At 41.7% G+C, this 18,334-nt stretch overlaps 6 non-coding genes across 6 annotated transcripts; all 6 read left to right on the top strand.

Annotated features, from left to right (window-relative positions):
- The first annotated feature begins 2,058 nt into the window (after positions 1-2,058).
- Trnas-cga (transfer RNA serine (anticodon CGA)) lies at positions 2,059-2,133 on the top strand. Its single transcript has one exon. It is a non-coding gene; the product is annotated as a tRNA-Ser (tRNA).
- Positions 2,134-2,658: 525 nt separating this feature from the next.
- Positions 2,659-2,733, top strand: Trnas-cga (transfer RNA serine (anticodon CGA)). The gene has a single exon. It is a non-coding gene; the product is annotated as a tRNA-Ser (tRNA).
- A 226-nt stretch (positions 2,734-2,959) lies between these two features.
- Trnas-cga (transfer RNA serine (anticodon CGA)) lies at positions 2,960-3,033 on the top strand. Its single transcript has one exon. It is a non-coding gene; the product is annotated as a tRNA-Ser (tRNA).
- A 227-nt stretch (positions 3,034-3,260) lies between these two features.
- Trnas-cga (transfer RNA serine (anticodon CGA)) lies at positions 3,261-3,334 on the top strand. Its single transcript has one exon. It is a non-coding gene; the product is annotated as a tRNA-Ser (tRNA).
- Positions 3,335-3,560: 226 nt separating this feature from the next.
- Trnas-cga (transfer RNA serine (anticodon CGA)) lies at positions 3,561-3,635 on the top strand. Its single transcript has one exon. It is a non-coding gene; the product is annotated as a tRNA-Ser (tRNA).
- A 225-nt stretch (positions 3,636-3,860) lies between these two features.
- On the top strand, positions 3,861-3,935 carry Trnas-cga (transfer RNA serine (anticodon CGA)). Its single transcript has one exon. It is a non-coding gene; the product is annotated as a tRNA-Ser (tRNA).
- The last annotated feature ends 14,399 nt before the right edge of the window (positions 3,936-18,334 follow it).

Genomic DNA, 18,334 nt, shown 5'->3' with positions numbered 1-18,334 from the left:
ACAAGCAAAAGACTTGGAAGAGCAGTTGAACAGAATGGAAAGTTTATTGAAAGAAGGATTAAGATTAATATCAGCAAAAGAAAACTGAGGATAATGGAATGAAATCAAATTAAATCAGGTGACACTGAGGGAATTAAATTAGGAAATGGGACACTTAAAGTAGTAGATGAGTTTTCCTGTTTGGGCAGCAAAATAACTAATGATGATTGAAGCAGAGAGAGATTGGCAATGGCAAGAAAAGTGTTTCCAAAGAAGAGAAATAGATTTAAGTGTCAGGAAATCTTTTCTGGAGGTATTCGTATGGAGTGTAGCCACGTATGGAAGTGAAACATACACGATAAACAGTTTAGACAAGACGAGAATACAAGCTTTTGAAATGTGCTACTATAGTAGAATTCTGAAGATTAGATGGGTAGATCACGTAACTAATAAGGAGGAACTGAATAGAATTGGGGAGAAGTTAAATTTGTGGCACAACCTGACTAGAAGAAGTGATCGGTTGGTAGGACATGTTCTGAGGCACCAAGGGATCACCAATTTAGTATTGGAGGGCAGCGTGGAGGGTAAAAATGGTAGAGGGAGACCAAGAGATGAATACACTAAGCAAATTCAGAAGGATGGAGGTTACAGTAAGTACTGGGATATGAAGAAGCTTGCACAGGGTAGAGTAGCATGGAGAGCTACATCAAACCAGTCTGAGGACTGAAGACCACAACAACAACAACAGTTCAGTTAAGTCACTTATAATTTTATTTTGCTGCAAATGATGTGAATTGTTCTGTGATTTTTTCAGTGTCAGCTATTCACTACACTCCTTACTACTATCTCCTGCATGCACTCCAATTTTTTGATTTACATTTTATAAGCATTGTCGTAGCTATTAAAAATTTGCAAGCACAAATTTTCAGGACTATGTGTATGGGCTTAGGCATCTGTATGGGAGAAATGACTTTATACTTGGTAGTTCATCTTAAAAACATATTGTATTAAAAAGTTTTTTTTATTTAAGAAATTGTTTTCTGCTTTTTAATCTTGTGTCTGTGAAATTTTTTATTCAATTTCGGCCATTTTGATGAGATTAAAACAGACGTGGTAAATTTCAGGTTTATTTCAGTTTCTACTCACTTGAATTAACCAGTATATTGATTCCTCTTACGTATTTCTGGCAAAAAAAAAAAAAAAATATGAAGGTAAAAATAAGAGAGAACTAAGCTTACAGGTGGGCTTACCAGCATTCTTACAGTGTAACATTTGCATCTAGAAAAATGAAAGAGGGAAACAGCGGTGGTATACAAAGTATACCTCCACCATAGAACAGACAAGAACGTGAGTTAATATTGCCTTGTCATCCAGTTCTGATCTATGTTGGAAGTTTCAGTTCTGTAGTTTATCAGGATGTTAGTTTAAAATCAACTGCAAAATTTGTACTGGACAGACAAACAGCCAAGAAAGCAACCTCATAAAAATATGTTAAGAAAGGAACACTTTTTTATGTGATAAAAATGTCAGGGGAGCACCACATTCTCGCTAGGGGAACATGAACATTTTGATGGAAATAATGTCCAGATGTTCAAACAGCTGTCTGATGAATATTGTTTCAGAGATACTGCTAAAAATATTGTCAATTTACATTAATGTACAACTGGCATCTGCATGCTAATGATTGTCTGACATGCTCAAAACAACACAGCATTTCATAAATAATGGAATGTAAAATGAATGTAGCTTCAGCCAAATAGACAATAAGCACTTCATGGGTGTCAGTTAGTGTCTCATACATCAAACACTTCATTTCCTCCCAGAAATCCATAAGTGTGAGATTGGGGGACCCAAGCATACTGGAGTCCCATCATGCTGGAACCATAAACGTTGCCCAGTTGCTAGCGGGATATTCACCAACATTGTTAGTAATACCTCATGGGGAAAGATACAGTAATTTCCTTCATTGAGCAGGTTAAGGGGAAGGCACAATCCAATCAGGTAGTTGTGAGTAGTATCAATATGGTAAATCTCTGTTGATAGTGAAACACACATGCTGTGAGTACCTGGCGTGAGTCGTGCTTCGGTAGCTCAGTTGGTAGAGCACTTGCCCGCGAAAGGCAAAGGTCCCGAGTTCGAGTCTCGGCCGGGCACACAGTTTTAATCTGCCAGGAAGTTTCATATCAGCGCACACTCCGCTGCAGAGTGAAAATCTCATTCTGGAAACATCCCCCAGGCTGTGGCTAAGCCATGTCTCCGCAATATCCTTTCTTTCAGGAGTGCTAGTTCTGCAAGGTTCGCAGGAAAGCTTCTGTAAAGTTTGGAAGGTAGGAGACGGATACTGGCAGAAGTAAAGCTGTGAGTACCGGGCGTGAGTCGTGCTTCGGTAGCTCAGTTGGTAGAGCACTTGCCCGCGAAAGGCAAAGGTCCCGAGTTCGAGTCTTGGCCGGGCACACAGTTTTAATCTGCCAGGAAGTTTCATATCAGTGCACACTCCGCTGCAGAGTGAAAATCTCATTCTGGAAACATCCCCCAGGCTGTGGCTAAGCCATGTCTCTGCAATATCCTTTCTTTCAGGAGTGCTAGTTCTGCAAGGTTCGCAGGAGAGCTTCTGTAAAGTTTGGAAGGTAGGAGATGGATACTGGCAGAAGTAAAGCTGTGAGTACCGGGCGTGAGTCGTGCTTCGGTAGCTCAGTTGGTAGAGCACTTGCCCGCGAAAGGCAAAGGTCCCGAGTTCGAGTCTCGGCCGGGCAAACAGTTTTAATCTGCCAGGAAGTTTCTTATCAGCGCACACTCCGCTGCAGAGTGAAAATCTCATTCTGGAAACATCCCCCAGGCTGTGGCTAAGCCATGTCTCCGCAATATCCTTTCTTTCAGGAGTGCTAGTCCTGCAAGGTTCGCAGGAGAGCTTCTGTAAAGTTTGGAAGGTAGGAGACGGATACTGGCAGAAGTAAAGCTGTGAGTACCGGGCGTGAGTCGTGCTTCGGTAGCTCAGTTGGTAGAGCACTTGCCCACGAAAGGCAAAGGTCCCGAGTTCGAGTCTCGGCCCGGGCACAAAGTTTTAATCTGCCAGGAAGTTTCATATCAGCGCACACTCTGCTGCAGAGTGAAAATCTCATTCTGGAAACATCCCCCAGGCTGTGGCTAAGCCATGTCTCCGCAATATCCTTTCTTTCAGGAGTGCTAGTTCTGCAAGGTTCGCAGGAGAGCTTCTGTAAAGTATGGAAGGTAGGAGACGGATACTGGCAGAAGCAAAGCTGTGAGTACCGGGTGTGAGTCGTGCTTCGGTAGCTCAGTTGGTAGAGCACTTGCCCGCGAAAGGCAAAGGTCCCGAGTTCGAGTCTCGGCCCGGGCACACAGTTTTAATCTGCCAGGAAGTTTCATATCAGCGCACACTCTGCTGCAGAGTGAAAATCTCATTCTGGAAACATCCCCCAGGCTGTGGCTAAGCCATGTCTCCGCAATATCCTTTCTTTCAGGAGTGCTAGTTCTGCAAGGTTCGCAGGAGAGCTTCTGTAAAGTATGGAAGGTAGGAGACGGATACTGGCAGAAGCAAAGCTGTGAGTACCGGGTGTGAGTCGTGCTTCGGTAGCTCAGTTGGTAGAGCACTTGCCCGCGAAAGGCAAAGGTCCCGAGTTCGAGTCTCGGCCGGGCAAACAGTTTTAATCTGCCAGGAAGTTTCTTATCAGCGCACACTCCGCTGCAGAGTGAAAATCTCATTCTGGAAACATCCCCCAGGCTGTGGCTAAGCCATGTCTCCGCAATATCCTTTCTTTCAGGAGTGCTAGTCCTGCAAGGTTCGCAGGAGAGCTTCTGTAAAGTTTGGAAGGTAGGAGACGGATACTGGCAGAAGTAAAGCTGTGAGTACTGGGCGTGAGTCGTGCTTCGGTAGCTCAGTTGGTAGAGCACTTGCCCGCGAAAGGCAAAGGTCCCGAGTTCGAGTCTCGGCCGGGCACACAGTTTTAATCTGCCAGGAAGTTTCATCATTGCTATGTTTTGTGATAAAATAAGTGTTTTGCAGAAAGAACTGTATGAACTTGATCCTGGAAGTGGATTACTTGATAACATTTTAGAACAGTAGAAAATTGTATAACTGCATAAATAATTCAACAAAACCTAAATAGCAAGCCAACTATACTTCAGGAATGTGTAAGTACGGAAAATAAATATATAAAAAACAGGCAAAAGTGTTCATCTTTTTTTTTAAAAAAAAAGAAAAGACAAAAAAGAAAGGGAGAGAGAATACACTGAAAATATCTGTATGACATGTTGCATTATCAAAAAAGTAGCAGGCGAAAGCAGAAACACAGATGAAAATGGCAATAAAAGAAACACATCCAACCCAGTACATCTTTTCACAACAAGCAACAGAAAATACTGAACACAGGTTCCTACTTGTGTAAGAAACCTACTATCGAGGGTATAATGTGCTTAAATTGTAGAATCATATGCTGTTTCACTTGTATTAATGTACATCCAAAAGAAAAAGAATTGTTTTGCACAAAAGTGAAGAACTGGGCCAAAAACTGAAGGAAAAGGACCACAAAGATGCAATTATTACATTGCTTTTAGAAGAGATAAACACTTTGAAACATAAACATTACACATATAAGCAATAAAACAGTAACTACAACAGTGAATCACATTGTGAGAAGATCGAAAACATGGAAAGTCTTTCAGTTTCACATCTCAACAGGATCCAAGAGCACAATGAAAAAGAAATATGTTAGTTAACCAATGTGAGGAAACTTCAAAACAACACTGGACCAAAGCTGAAAATAATGTAGGTAAAATATTAGTGTTATCAGCCATACATGGGCTAAGACTTGCTGAAATTATTAATCGGACTGGTCGGAGCTGCCAGTGGTAGTGGTCATGTTTGCATGAGGTGTGCTTGTTTGTGTGAATGTGTGTGTGTGTGTGTTCTTAGGTGAAGAAGTCTTTGATTAAATGTTATAATGTGTAACAGCCTTTTTGTTGGGCCTGTCTGCATCTCAATAAGTCATATTTATGGTAAGCAGCAATCCTTATACTACATCCTTATACTAAAAAATGATGTTGGCTGTATGTTGTCTACACATTGTGCAAACAACAGTAAACAAAACAACAGTAAACAACAGCCTAATGCTATGTTTCATATGCAAAACTACTTTCATCTTATGTGATTTTAAAATATTTTCATGGAGCATATTTGTAATATATATCACACCTTGCCCTTGCAAGAATAGAAAGAGTTATACACTGAATAACAGAAAACACAATAGATGCACGCAACAATAAATTAACAGCTCTACGGAGTAGAATTTTCATCAACAAACTCAATAAAAGCAAAAACAATGCTGCACGTGCAGTGTTGTCACTTAACTGAGCAGCTAATTCAACCAATGCAGGTAAGACAGCATCTATTGTAAATTACTTTATATTTACGATAGAAAGAAACTTCCACATGGGAAAAATATATTAAAAACAAAGATTCCAAGACTTACCAAGCGGGAAAGCGCCGGTAGATAGGCACAATAAATAAAACACACAAACACACACACACAATTTCTAGCTTTCGCAACCGACGGTTGCCTCTTCAGGAAAGAGGGAAGGAGAGGGAAAGGTGAAAGGATGTGGGTTTTAAGGGAGAGGGTAAGAAGTCATTCCAATCCCAGGAGTGGAAAGACTTACCTTAGGGGGAAAAAAGGACTGGTGTACACTTGCACACACACACATATCCATCTGCACATACACAGACACAAGCAGACATTTGTAAAGGCAAAGAGTTTGGGCAGAGATGTCAGTCAAGGCGGAAGTACAGAGGCAAAGAAGTTGTTGAAAGACAGGTGAGGTATGAGCGGCGGCAACTTGAAATTAGCGGAGGTTGAGGCCTGGCGGATATCGAGAAGACAGGATATACTGAAGGGCGAGTTCCCATCTCCGGAGTTCGGATAGGTTGGTGTTGGTGGGAAGTATCCAGATAACCCGTACGGTGTAACACTGTGCCAAGATGTGCTGGCCATGCACCAAGGCATGTTTAGCCACAGGGTGATCCTCATTACCAACAAACACTGTCTGCCTGTCTCCATTCATGCGAATGGACAGTTTGTTGCTGGTCATTCCCACATAGAAAGCGTCACAGTGTAGGCAGGTCAGTTGGTAAATCACGTGGGTGCTTTCACACGTGGCTCTTCCTTTAATCGTGTACACCTTCCGGGTGCCAATATGATTTTACATGGAATTTCTTCAAGCAGTAGCGTAAAAGTGGGTTGCCAGAAAAGAGACACATTCCTAACAATTGGTAAAACACAGGTCATTCCTGTTTTCAAGAAGAATCATCAAACTGGTGCACAAAACTTTACACCTGTACCTCTGATGGTACGCTGTAGAATTTTGCAACACATTTTGTATTTGCATATTAAGTCATTTTTAGAGACAAAAAATATGAGCTGTGTAAATCAAAATGCATTCTGAAAACAATAATCATATGAAACCCAATTCTCCCTGTTCAATCACAAGGCCCCAAAAGTGTTTTCCTTGACTTCAGGAAGGCATTGAATACATTTACAAACTGTCATCTAATGAACAAAATGCAAGCATACGAAATATCAGAGCAGTTGTGTGACCGGCCTGAAGAGATTCTCGCAAACAGGACACTGCATGTTATTATCAGTGGAGAGAAATTTTCAGATGTGAAATTAACTTTGAGCATACCTCAAGGAAGTATTATAGGACCATTACTTTTCACCATACATTTAGATGCCCTAGTGAGTAACATCATAAGTTACAGGAGGCTTTTCATAGATGATTCTGTTGTAAGCAGTGAAATAGCAATGTTAGGAAATTGTAGTGAAATGTTTGAAGACCTGCAGAGGATCGACACTTAGTGCAGGGATTGGCAATCAACCCTCAACATAAATAAATGTAACATGTTGCACATAAACAGGTAGAATGATCCATTATTGTAAGATTACATAATTTTAAAACAAACTGAAGGCGGTCACATGTATAAAATATTTAGGGGCAATTTAAAGTGGTACAATCACAGAAAATTAACTGATGGTAAGGCAGATGCTAGACTGTGATTCATTGGAAGAATCCTCAGGGAGTGTAATTCACCGGTAAAGGGGGTAGCTTACAAAACTTTCATTTGATCAATACTTGAATATTGCTGATCAGTCTGGAATCAGTACCATATAGGATTGACAGAGGAAATAAGGAAGAGCAGCACGTGTCATTACTAGTACATTTACTACCCAAGTTTCCTCCACCAACTCTCTATAGTTCCTGTTACTTTGCCACCTGCAGATTGTTCATCATTGTTGATGCCACCTCCCTCTACACTAACATCTGCAATTCCCAAGGCCTTGCCACTACTCGACACTACCTTTACTTCTGCTTTTAATATATCACAAATAAATAAATCTGTGGTACAGCAATTGGTACATGGGTGGCACCATTCTATGCTTACCTATTCATAGAACGTTTAGAGGAATCCTTCCTAACCACCCAGAATCCCAAACCACTCACACAGTTCAGATTCACCGATGGCATATTCATGATAAGGAAGAAGGGTGGGGGCACCTTATCCATTTTGATGCAGAGGTTCAACATATCACCCATTTGCTTCATCTTGTTCTCCTCAGCCCAACAAGTCTCCTTCCTCAATGTTGACCTACAGCTCTGGGATAGGTATATCAGTCTCTTCCATACACTCTAGCCAGCTGTGGTCCCTCACCAAATATGCTAAATGTCTCACTGAGGTCTTCAAAGACTTACATTATCCTACCTACCTTGCACCTTGTCTCACATCATCAACCACCTCCCCATGTACCTGCTGTCTGGCTATCATACCTCTTGTGACTCAATACCACCCAGGACTGGAGAAACCAAATCACAATCTCTACCAGGGTTTTCACTACCTCTAATACTGCCTTGAAGTGATAAATATCGTCCCCATTATCCTACCCGCCCCTCACACAGCGGTATTCTGCCACACACCCAATCTGCTGTGCAATACACTTGTCCATCCTTACTACAATACTGCTCCCATCCCCTTGTCCTATGGCTCATATCCCTGCAAAAGAACTAGATGCAGAACCTATCCTACACATCCTACCACTAAATCCTACCCGAGAAATATCATAGGCATCTCCTATACCATCAAAGGCAAGGCTACCTGTGAAAGCAATGTGATCTACCAGTTCAGCTGCAACCACTGTGCTGCATTCTACGTGGGCACAACATCTAACAAGCTGTCTGTTAACATGAATGGCTACTGCCAATGTGGCCAAGAGACAGATGGACCATCCAATTGCTGAGTATACTATACACCATGATGTGCTTTATTTCAACAATTGTTTCACAGTCCATCCCATTGTATTCTTCCCAACACCACCAGTTTTTGTGACCCGCACAGGTTGGAACCCTTCCTCCTGTAATGCCCTTTCTTCATTGTAGCCTTGCTTATCTCCTTTCCTACTCCCGCTCTAGCACTACACACACCTTCTATCCCACTGGAGCATGTGTATAGCCATTTCCCTTCTCTACTTCTCTTGTCTCCCCTCAGTGCCTCCTCCCCAGCTGTACCTAGCAACCCACTCTCCTGTCCCCACCACATCCCTGCACTCTCCCACAGGCAGCAGTAGCACCTTCCCCCACACCTATACTGTGAAACAGAGCATATCATAACTTTTCCACCTGCTATTGTTGCATTCTACTAATAATGGTATTTCTTTTCTCAGTTTTCATTTTGAGTCCACATAACCAAATCTTATATATGTAGTGTATGCCCAAATCAGTTTACAATGTAATTCAACCACACACTGTGCGAATTCATTATTAAGTTTATAATTTTCCATATGCTGATTAAACAACACAATGTCCTAGCCGAATGGTTAGAATTGTTACCTTGAGTACAGAAGGACCTGGGTTTGATTCCAGGTACCACCTTAGTTTCTTCTGAGGTAGGGGGGTCTGGTACAATGTCCACTCAGCCCTTGTGAGGCAAAATGAGGAGCTGCCTGAATAGAGAAGCAGTGGCATCATCAGGAATCATCTATTGGCAGTATCAGGTGGAGGGATTGGCAACATATCACATGTCCAAAGATAATAGACCATTCCTCATACTGCCTCGCAGGCAGCAGGCAGCCAGGTGGAACAGGTCTAAGGCCTAATGTGTGAGGGGTGTTTACGTATATGCTGATTACAGCAGTGGGTTTAATTTTATTGGAAATCATATTGATTACAAGAAATGAGAAATTGAAGTTATCATAATGGTGGGTAATGATAGATTGTGACTGAGCTGATCAGTGGTTTTGAAAAAAAAAATGAAGCATGTCATTAGAAACCTATGACTTCAGAATTTATAGTAACATGTTTTAATTTTCAGTAAACTAATTACTGTAATTCACAAAATAATTACTTTCAAGTTAAACCAGTTTAATTTCCAAGTATACCAGCACTCTTTTGTTATCCTACTATTTTGGGACCAAATGACACTGGTTCATCACCATATCCAGCTGGCTTCATCGTTATCAATGTCATTCTTACTGCAACCTTGAAGAGCTTCTGTACAAAACATTTTTGCTTCACACAAAGAGCTGTCAAAACTCTTGAATAGTTTTTGTCATCTTGGGCATTTTTCTCACTGACTTTTATTTTCTAATCTTAGTAATGGAATTTTGTCCATTCCTCTAAAGTTGGTGAAATTTCTTTCAGCACTTCAGCCAAGATTGGAGATCCGCAATACATGTTTTTGTTACTTTGAGCACACGCCTTCCCACCCAAAAATCCTCAGTCCCAGGTGATATTGTACATGCCTAACATCTCTGTGAGAGTTCACAACTAGCATTACCATGTTAACATCTATGTAACAAGTCTGAATAGAGCAAGTTCGCGAGCAAAATCTATGTACATAGAGTCCTGAGGGAGCTAGCACATGAGCAAAAACCATGTATAGAGTCCGCTTACTGCAAATCAGTGTGTTAAAATCTGTGTCGGTATCAGCAATCATGTAGTACAGTCTGTGCCTAGAAAGTACTTAGCTAACATTCAATTGCTAGTTTGCACTTGTTTGGATCAACTTAATGCAGTGAAAGACATCTGCCACCTGATGTGGAACAATTAACAGTCTCCTGTCATTTTTCTTGTCAACAACTATGTGTTTGTAAAATATCAGTGTGAACTACTTTGATCGAAACAAGTGTAACAGGTGTTTACCAATCTACACTTTGTAGTTGTGTCTTGTGAATCTGTGTTGCATTAAATGTTAATGGTGACCTGTGTAAAGAACTGTGCTCAACCATCTGTGTTTTGCGTAAACTATGATTTGTGGAATGAGTTTATGACAAGTACATTCACTGATTGTTGGCTCTAGCCTCATTCTTTTGATATGAGAGTAGAAGAGTTAGAACCTGGTCATCAACAGGTTAGTTTCAAGTTAATGAATACTGTGAACAAGTGGTAACAAAAAAACAACAGTATTGCATACAACAATATTAGAGAAGGAAAGTTGCTACTCACCATATAGAGGAGATTCTGAGTTGCAATAGGCACAACAAAAAGATTCATGCAGTGTGGTTTCAGTTATCTGAGACTGCAGACATGTGTGCAAGTTGTGTGTGTGTGTGTGTGTGTGTGTGTGTGTGTGTGTGTGTGTGTGTGTGTGTGTCTACTGCTGATAAAGGCCTTAATGTGTGTCTACTGCTGACAACGACCTTAATGGCCGAAAGCTATAGTGAGTAGCAACTTTCCTTCTCTAATATTGTGGCATTCCATCCTGGATTTTCCACTGTTTGAGTATTGCATACATCATTGTATAACATTGTTCAATACCCAAAAAGTTTTTGGTTATGAGACAATGAACTTACGTGCTTGCTAGGACAAGATGAGGCTCAAACCAAGTTAGAATCATCACAACTGTTATACTTCCCTCTCCCCAGCCCATGCCTACTCTGTACTTCCACTACCCATTCCGATAAATTTTGCTACTCGCCTCAGACACAGTTAAGAGTCAGGCTTCTGTGCACTGTAGCAAGCCTAGATTTACTTCAGGAGGAGGTCAAGTAGTTACTTCAACACACAAGAAATATTAGTTCAGCATAGTATAACCCTTTAACCCAAAATACTTGACTTACGAGCAGTTCATTTCCACATGAATGACAATAGATATTTATCACTGTCACTGAGTAAAAGACTTCTATTTATACCTGAACAGTAATGAAGTACAGTCACAGATCAAAGTACATTTAACTTTAAACTTTGGTACTCAGTTCTGACTAATACCACAAGCTCTGCCAGAACTGAGCTCTGCAAATGCTGATTATTACAGAGTAGGGTGAGCAGCACTGCGCTCTTCCACAAATGATATTTGGACAGCACCGGCATACAGAACCTCTTGAAGTGTGTTTTCGTTTACTTCTCTCATTTGTGGTTGTGCCTGGCTGCGACTGTTTTTAGCTTGTGGTGCTGCAATGAGGTACCAACTGCAACCAGAGACTTCACTCTTTAGATGACACCACATGGGCCTTAACACCTGGAGGCGAATGTCATAATGTGTGTGTTACTTTGTGTGTATTTTGACAATATTGTGAAACGGATAGTTGCTACACAAGATATAGAGGGGATGCTCAGTTAAAGACAGCCACAACAAAAAGACTGTCAAACAAAGCTTTAGGCCAAAGAGACCTTCATCAGAATTAGACAAATGTGAAGTCTGTTCAAAAAATTCTGGAACATTTGCAATTTCATGTCAATGGTGTGTTGGAGCAAAATGTGGTTGGCATCACTGCACAAGCCTGTGTTTAATGTGTAACTGACAGAAGTTTCATTGTTGGATGTCTGTTAGTTCCTGTTTAGTGCTGTACTTAGTAGAATGTTGTGTTGCACAGTTTGCAGATTCCAAGATGGCAGAGTTACTAGGTATTACAAATGGTTCACATGGTTTAAAAATGGCTGGACAGAAGCTAAAGATTACCCCCGTTCAGGATGCCCTTCAATGTCTATCGATGATGCTCATGTTAGGAATGTCAATAAAACTGTGTGTGGCAATCAAAGACTGACTGACTGAGAGATTGCAGAAGGATGTAACATTCCAGTTGGATCATGTCATTAAACAGTGACACAGCATCTTGGAATGCATCATGTTTTCGCCAAATTCGTCCCACGGCTCATGAATCCAGAAAGACCTTTGCCTTGCAATCTGTGAGGAGCTGTTGGATCATGCAAATGTGAATGGGATGTTCCTTAAGAGAATCATAACTGGTGATGACATATGGGTCTATGGTTATGATGTTGAGACCAAAGATCAACCTTCAGAACAGATCAGGAAAGGTTCTCCAAGACCAAAAAAAGCTCGTCAGGTCAGATCAAATGTCAAAGCCATGCTGATAGTTTTCTTTGGCTTTAAAGGATTAGTTCATCATGAAGTCATGACATGGGGATAAAATGTTAATCAATGGTACTATTAGGCTGTGTTGTGATGCCTGTGAGAAAATGCTAGAAGGAAATGGCTTGAAAAATGGCAAGATAATTCGTGGCTCTTCTATAACAATAATGCACCATCAGATGGCCCATGGAAAGGTTGGCATATGATGGTGCCATGTGGGGTGCCAATAGCTGTACCCTATCAACATTCCTCCAGAATCTCAACACATTCTCCCCCATTCCCTTCCCCTGGTGCTCCTCAACCCAACAAGCCACCTTCCTCAATGTCGACTGCCACCTCAAAGATGGCTACATCAGTACCTCCGTCCACATCAGACCTACCAACTAACAGCAATACCTCCACTTCGACAGCTGCTACCCATTCTATAGCATGCAGTCCATTCCATACAGCCTAGCCACCCATGACCGTCGTATCTGTAGTGACAAGCAGTCCCTCTTGAAATATACCAAGGGTCTCACTGAGGCCTTCACAGACTGTAATTATGCTCCCAGCCTTGTACAAAAACAGATTTCCCATGCCTTATCATTCTAGTCACCCACCACATCATAATGTACCACTGTCCGGCCACGGAGAAGCATTCTGCTCATGACTCAGTACCACCCATGACTGGAGCAACTGAATCATACTCTCTAAAAGGGTTGCAACTACATTTCATCATACCCTGATATGAGGAATGTCTCACCCACTATCCTTCCCACCTCTCCCACAGTGGTATTCCACCTTCCACCAAACTTACGCAATCACCTTGGCCATCCCAACCCCTTGCGTCATGACTCATACCCCTGTAATAAAACTAGATGCAAGCCCTGTCCCAAACATCCTCCCACCACCACCAATTCCAGTTCTATCACAAGCATCACCTATCCCACCAAAGGCAGGGCTACCTGTGAAACCAGTCATTTGATCTGCTAGCTAAGCTGCAACCACTATGATGCATTCTATGTTGGCATGATGACCACAAGTTTCTGTCTGCTTGAAGGCCACCAATAGACTGTGGCCAAGGAACAGCTAGATCACCATCTGCTGAGCACACTGCCCAACACAATATTCTTCATTTCAATGACTGCTTTGTAGCCTGTGGCATCTGACCAACATCAGCTTTTCTGAATTGCACAGATGGGAACTCTCCCTACGATATATCCTATGTTCTCATAACCCTCCTGGCCTCAACCTTTGTTAGCCATTGTCCTTTACCCACCTGTCCCCTTCCCTGTTCACATTCTAGCACTACACAGCCCTCTATTCCACCAGCAGCCCCAGTCTTTTTACTTCTCTCCTATTCCATTGTCCCTCTGCCCTTGTATAACTTCCTGACTTCTCCTAGCTGCCCCACCCCATCCCCATACCACCCTTGTATGCTCCGAGAAGCAGTACTTTACCATCCCCTACCCCTTCCCTGCTATGCCTACCACTCCCCACCTCAGCCTCCTCCTTATCCCCACCGCCCAGTTAGCTTCTTCCATGATGTGCTGAAGCTTGGCGTTGTCAGCCGGAGACTGTAGTCGTGTGTGTGTTTGTGGGGCGGGGCGGGGCGGGGGGGGGGGGGGGGGGGCTCTACTTTTGATAAAGGCCTGTTTGGCTGAAAACTTTGTTTGACAGTCTTTCTGTGTGCCGATCTGCGACTCAGCATCTCTGCTGTATTGTGAGTAGCACTATCCTTTTCATAATACTGTCATTATTCCTTCCTGGATTTTAAATTGCTTGGGTGTGTTTTGTCTGATGAAGGAGTAATATTTTTCAACAAGTCTGTCTGCAATCAATGACTCCTCTATGTGGTGAGTAGCACTCTATCCTCCATGTTGTTGTTAATCCATATAGGATTTTCTAATTAGTTATGAAGGGGCACACTGCCATAGATGATTTACTCTGTTTTCAGCAACTGATAGAACAATTTACAGGTAAGCTGCTTTAAAAGTTTATTTCTTATCCATGCCAAATCCACTTAAAATTTCAACAAATGATTTTGAAACTAGGGTTAGTAAGGCATATTTACTTCACTTCAATACAAGGTGGCACCCAAAAGTAATGAAAATATTTCTCTGGCAGGTGGTAAACACCAGTTCCCAAATTCTCACATTACATGCCTTCAATAGACATCATTTTGTATCAGTTGCCATAGTGACATTGGTAGGGAAACGTTATTGTAGTAGGTGTGACTGGTTTTGTAAGCTCTGTTTCATGTGTTTGACAGTTTTCAATGGTGGACACTGAATACCAACATGACATCATCATCAGGTTCTGCTTCCTCTCAGGAAACCAGAAACTGTTGGATTGCTTCGAACAGTATATGGTGAGGTAGTTTTGAGCCAGGCAAGGTTTTCCAAGTGGTTTTCTCATTTTAAAAGTGGTCAAATGTCAGAGACAAATCATGACTAGGCCATCAATCGACTTCCAGAATGAATGAAAAAAATCGATGTTGCTGTCATGTTTGAGTGTTGTAGAACAGTGATTGAACTGGTGGAAATGACTGGAATATTCTGGAGTTCATGACAATAAATTCTGACTGAAAATGAAATTGTGGCAGGATCATTTTATCCATGTGTACTTCCATAACCAGGGCCAACTGTTTGCATATGTGCCATCAATCGAAAGAACAGTTAGAAAGTGATCCAGATTTTGAGGGACAAGTCGTCACAGGTGACGAACCATGGTGTTACGGATATGACCCAAAATCCAGCCAGTGGGAGACTTCTTCATCACAAAGATAAAATAAAGCAAGATTGGTGAAATGTCATGTAAAGACAATGCTGTTTTCTTCTTCTTCTTCTCCTCTCCTTTTTTTTTTCCCATCCAGGGGATTGTGAATTTGTTCCACAACATACCACAGTTAATCAACATTACTACCTTCAAGTGGAGCAGTGAGACCATGACAATAGCCCTACATACGCAGTATTGAGTGTCAGAAAGTTTTTGGCCAAGACCAATGACAACAATTTCTCAAGCCCCCATGACATTTTTAATTCCCAATTATTTATTTTTTGCCCCTCCATCCACCTTATATTTCAACACAGTACGAAACAACTTTTAAGTAAGAAACCTCTATTGCCTTAATGACTAGTGTATACACGTATGTTCTCTGTTAAAGTATAGATCTAAAGTTTCTTTAATTCTTTAAAAATAATTAAAATAATGCTGACTGCTAGAGAAGAAGTATTCAGGAAGGAAGTACATAATTTTATCCATGATCTCTTTCAATGTATGATGCAAGCCTGAACTATTCCAAGTACTGAAGAGTACTAATTGTATATTTAAAATTTTTTAAATGGAAGAATATAAATTCAAGAGTGTTCATTAAGTTCTGATGCACATTCAAAGAATTAGGTGTGCTAACCACTCATACAATGCAGACTTCCAGAAACGATACTGATACCCTCGGTGATTTTTGTTTCGTGGATATTTGGCACTGGTCTAAGTCACATTGCCATACATAATGTTATGTCTCCTAATGCTCTCCTCTGAGGCTATAAAGATGTCACTTATGTTTGAACTTAGCAACCCAAACTGTTTATATGCAACTGCACGTTGGTCGAGCCACAATGTCATACAACTGGTGCAAAAGATAGCAGAGTTGCACTGACCTGTGTTCTGGAGCTTGTACTGCAAAAGACTCGGTGCTGTTTGATTTATTTAGCACTTTGGTTCACAACTCATCTGATTTCAGTCCTTTTCCTTTCCTGTTAAACAGTGTTTTTTTCTTTTTTATGTTTTTGAATTTCTATGGCCTGTTGGTACATCCTAGCATGGTAATAATTGGGTCTTGATAATGCTACAGTACCAGAGAGTTGAATTTTGATGTTCCCTGGACCCAGTGCATGATCTGCTACTGCTGATTTACTTGTGCTGTCCAGGCAACAATTGCTCTTCTTTCCTTCAAGCTGGACATTGATGCTTCTTTTGGCAGTTCCTATACACACTTGATAACAAGTGCAAGGAACTTTGTATACTCCTGTGGAGGCCAGCATTTCACAATATTCCAATATTCACGCACCTTTCTTGTTGATTTAAACACTGTGTCGATACAGTGTCTTCTTGGGACTCAGATAATACATCTGTTATTTTTCTAGTGGATGGGAGAAAAACTTACCCTTTAGCTGGTTATTTTGATCAGAAGCTGCAGACCTGTTTCAATGTAGTGCTTTATTTATCTCATTATGGAAGAAGTCATTCCATCTTTATGTAATTCTTGAATGACCCAACTCTCCTTCCAAGTACTGTGATCTACAGATCCAATTAGCCTGATTACCAATGCCTTAATTACTCCTTTCTCTGCTTGACATGGTGATATGAATACCCATGAAGGTATATGGCCATGTGAGTTGGTTTTATGCAGAATATGTGCCACGATGATCCATCAGCTGAAGTAGATGTACATCCAAAAATAAAATGTGATTTTCTTTCTCTCTTCCCAAAGTGAACTTTCTGATTATAATCAATATAATTCAGAAAAAGTAACTTTTCCACATATTAAATGCATTTTAATATGATCAGTATATGTAACCATTAGATATAAATAAAATAGAAAGAAACTTCCACATGGGAAAAATATATTAAAAACAAAGATTCCAAGACTTACCAAGCGGGAAAGCGCCGGTAGATAGGCACAATAAATAAAACACACACACAGAATTTCGAGCTTTCACAACCGGCGGCTGCTTCGTCAGGAAAGAGGGAAGGAAAAGGAAAGATGAAAGGATGTGGGTTTTAAGGGAGAGGGTAAGGAAGCGGAAAGACTTACCTTACGGGGAAAAAAGGATAGGTATATACTCGCACGCACACACACACACACACACACACACACACACACATATCCATCCATACATATACAGACACAAGCAGACATATTTAAAGGCAAAGAGTTTGGGCAGATATGTCAGTCGAGGCGGAAGTGCAGAAGTAAAGATGATGTTGAATGACAGGTGAGGTATGAGTGGCGGCAACTTGAAATTAGCGGAGATTGAGGCCTGGTGGATAACGAGAAGAGAGGATATATTGAAGGGCAAGTTCCCATCTCCGGAGTTCAGATAGGTTGGTGTTGGTGGGAAGTATCCAGATAACCCGGACGGTGTAACATTGTGCCAAGATGTGCTGGCTGTGCACCAAGGCATGTTTAGCCACAGGGTGATCCTCATTACCAACAAACACTGTCTGCTTGTGTCCATTCATGCGAATGGACAGTTTGTTGCTGGTCATTCCCACATAGTAAGCGTCACAGTGTAGGCAGGTCAGTTGGTAAATCACGTGGGTACTTTCACATGTGGCTCTTCCTTTGATCGTGTACACCTTCCGGGTTACAGGACTGGAGTACGTGGTGGTGGGAGGGTGCATAGGACAGGTTTTACACCGGGGGCGGTTACAAGGGTAGGAGCCAGAGGGTAGGGAAGGTGGTTTGGGGATTTCATAGGGATGAACCAAGAGGTTACGAAGGTTAGGTGGACGGCGGAAAAACACTCTTGGTGGAGTGGGGAGGATTTCATGAAGGATGGATCTCATTTCGGGGCAGGATTTTAGAAAGTCGTATCCCTGCTGGAGAGCCACATTCAGAGTCTGATCCAGTCCCGGGAAGTATCCTGTCACAAGTGGGGCACTTTTTGGTTTCTTCTGTGAGAGGTTCTGGGTTTGAGGGGATGAGGAAGTGACTCTGGTTATTTGCTTCTGTACCAGGTCGGGAGGGTAGTTGCGGGATGCGAAAGCTGTTTTCAGGTTGTTGGTGTAATGGTTCAGGGATTCAGGACTGGAGCAGATTCGTTTGCCACGAACGCCTAGGCTGTAGGGAAGGGACCGTCTGATATGGAATGGGTGGCAGCTGTCATAATGGAGGTACTGTTGCTTGTTGGTGGGTTTGATGTGGACGGATGTGTGAAGCTGGCCATTGGACAGATGGAGGTCAACGTCAAGGAAAGTGGCATGGGATTTGGAGTAGGACCA

The sequence above is a fragment of the Schistocerca gregaria genome, chromosome 1 (assembly GCF_023897955.1).
Source record: "Schistocerca gregaria isolate iqSchGreg1 chromosome 1, iqSchGreg1.2, whole genome shotgun sequence".
Lineage (NCBI taxonomy): Eukaryota > Metazoa > Arthropoda > Insecta > Orthoptera > Acrididae > Schistocerca > Schistocerca gregaria.
The sequence above is the reverse complement of the archived record's forward strand: the minus strand, read 5'-3'. Positions and strand labels throughout refer to the sequence as shown.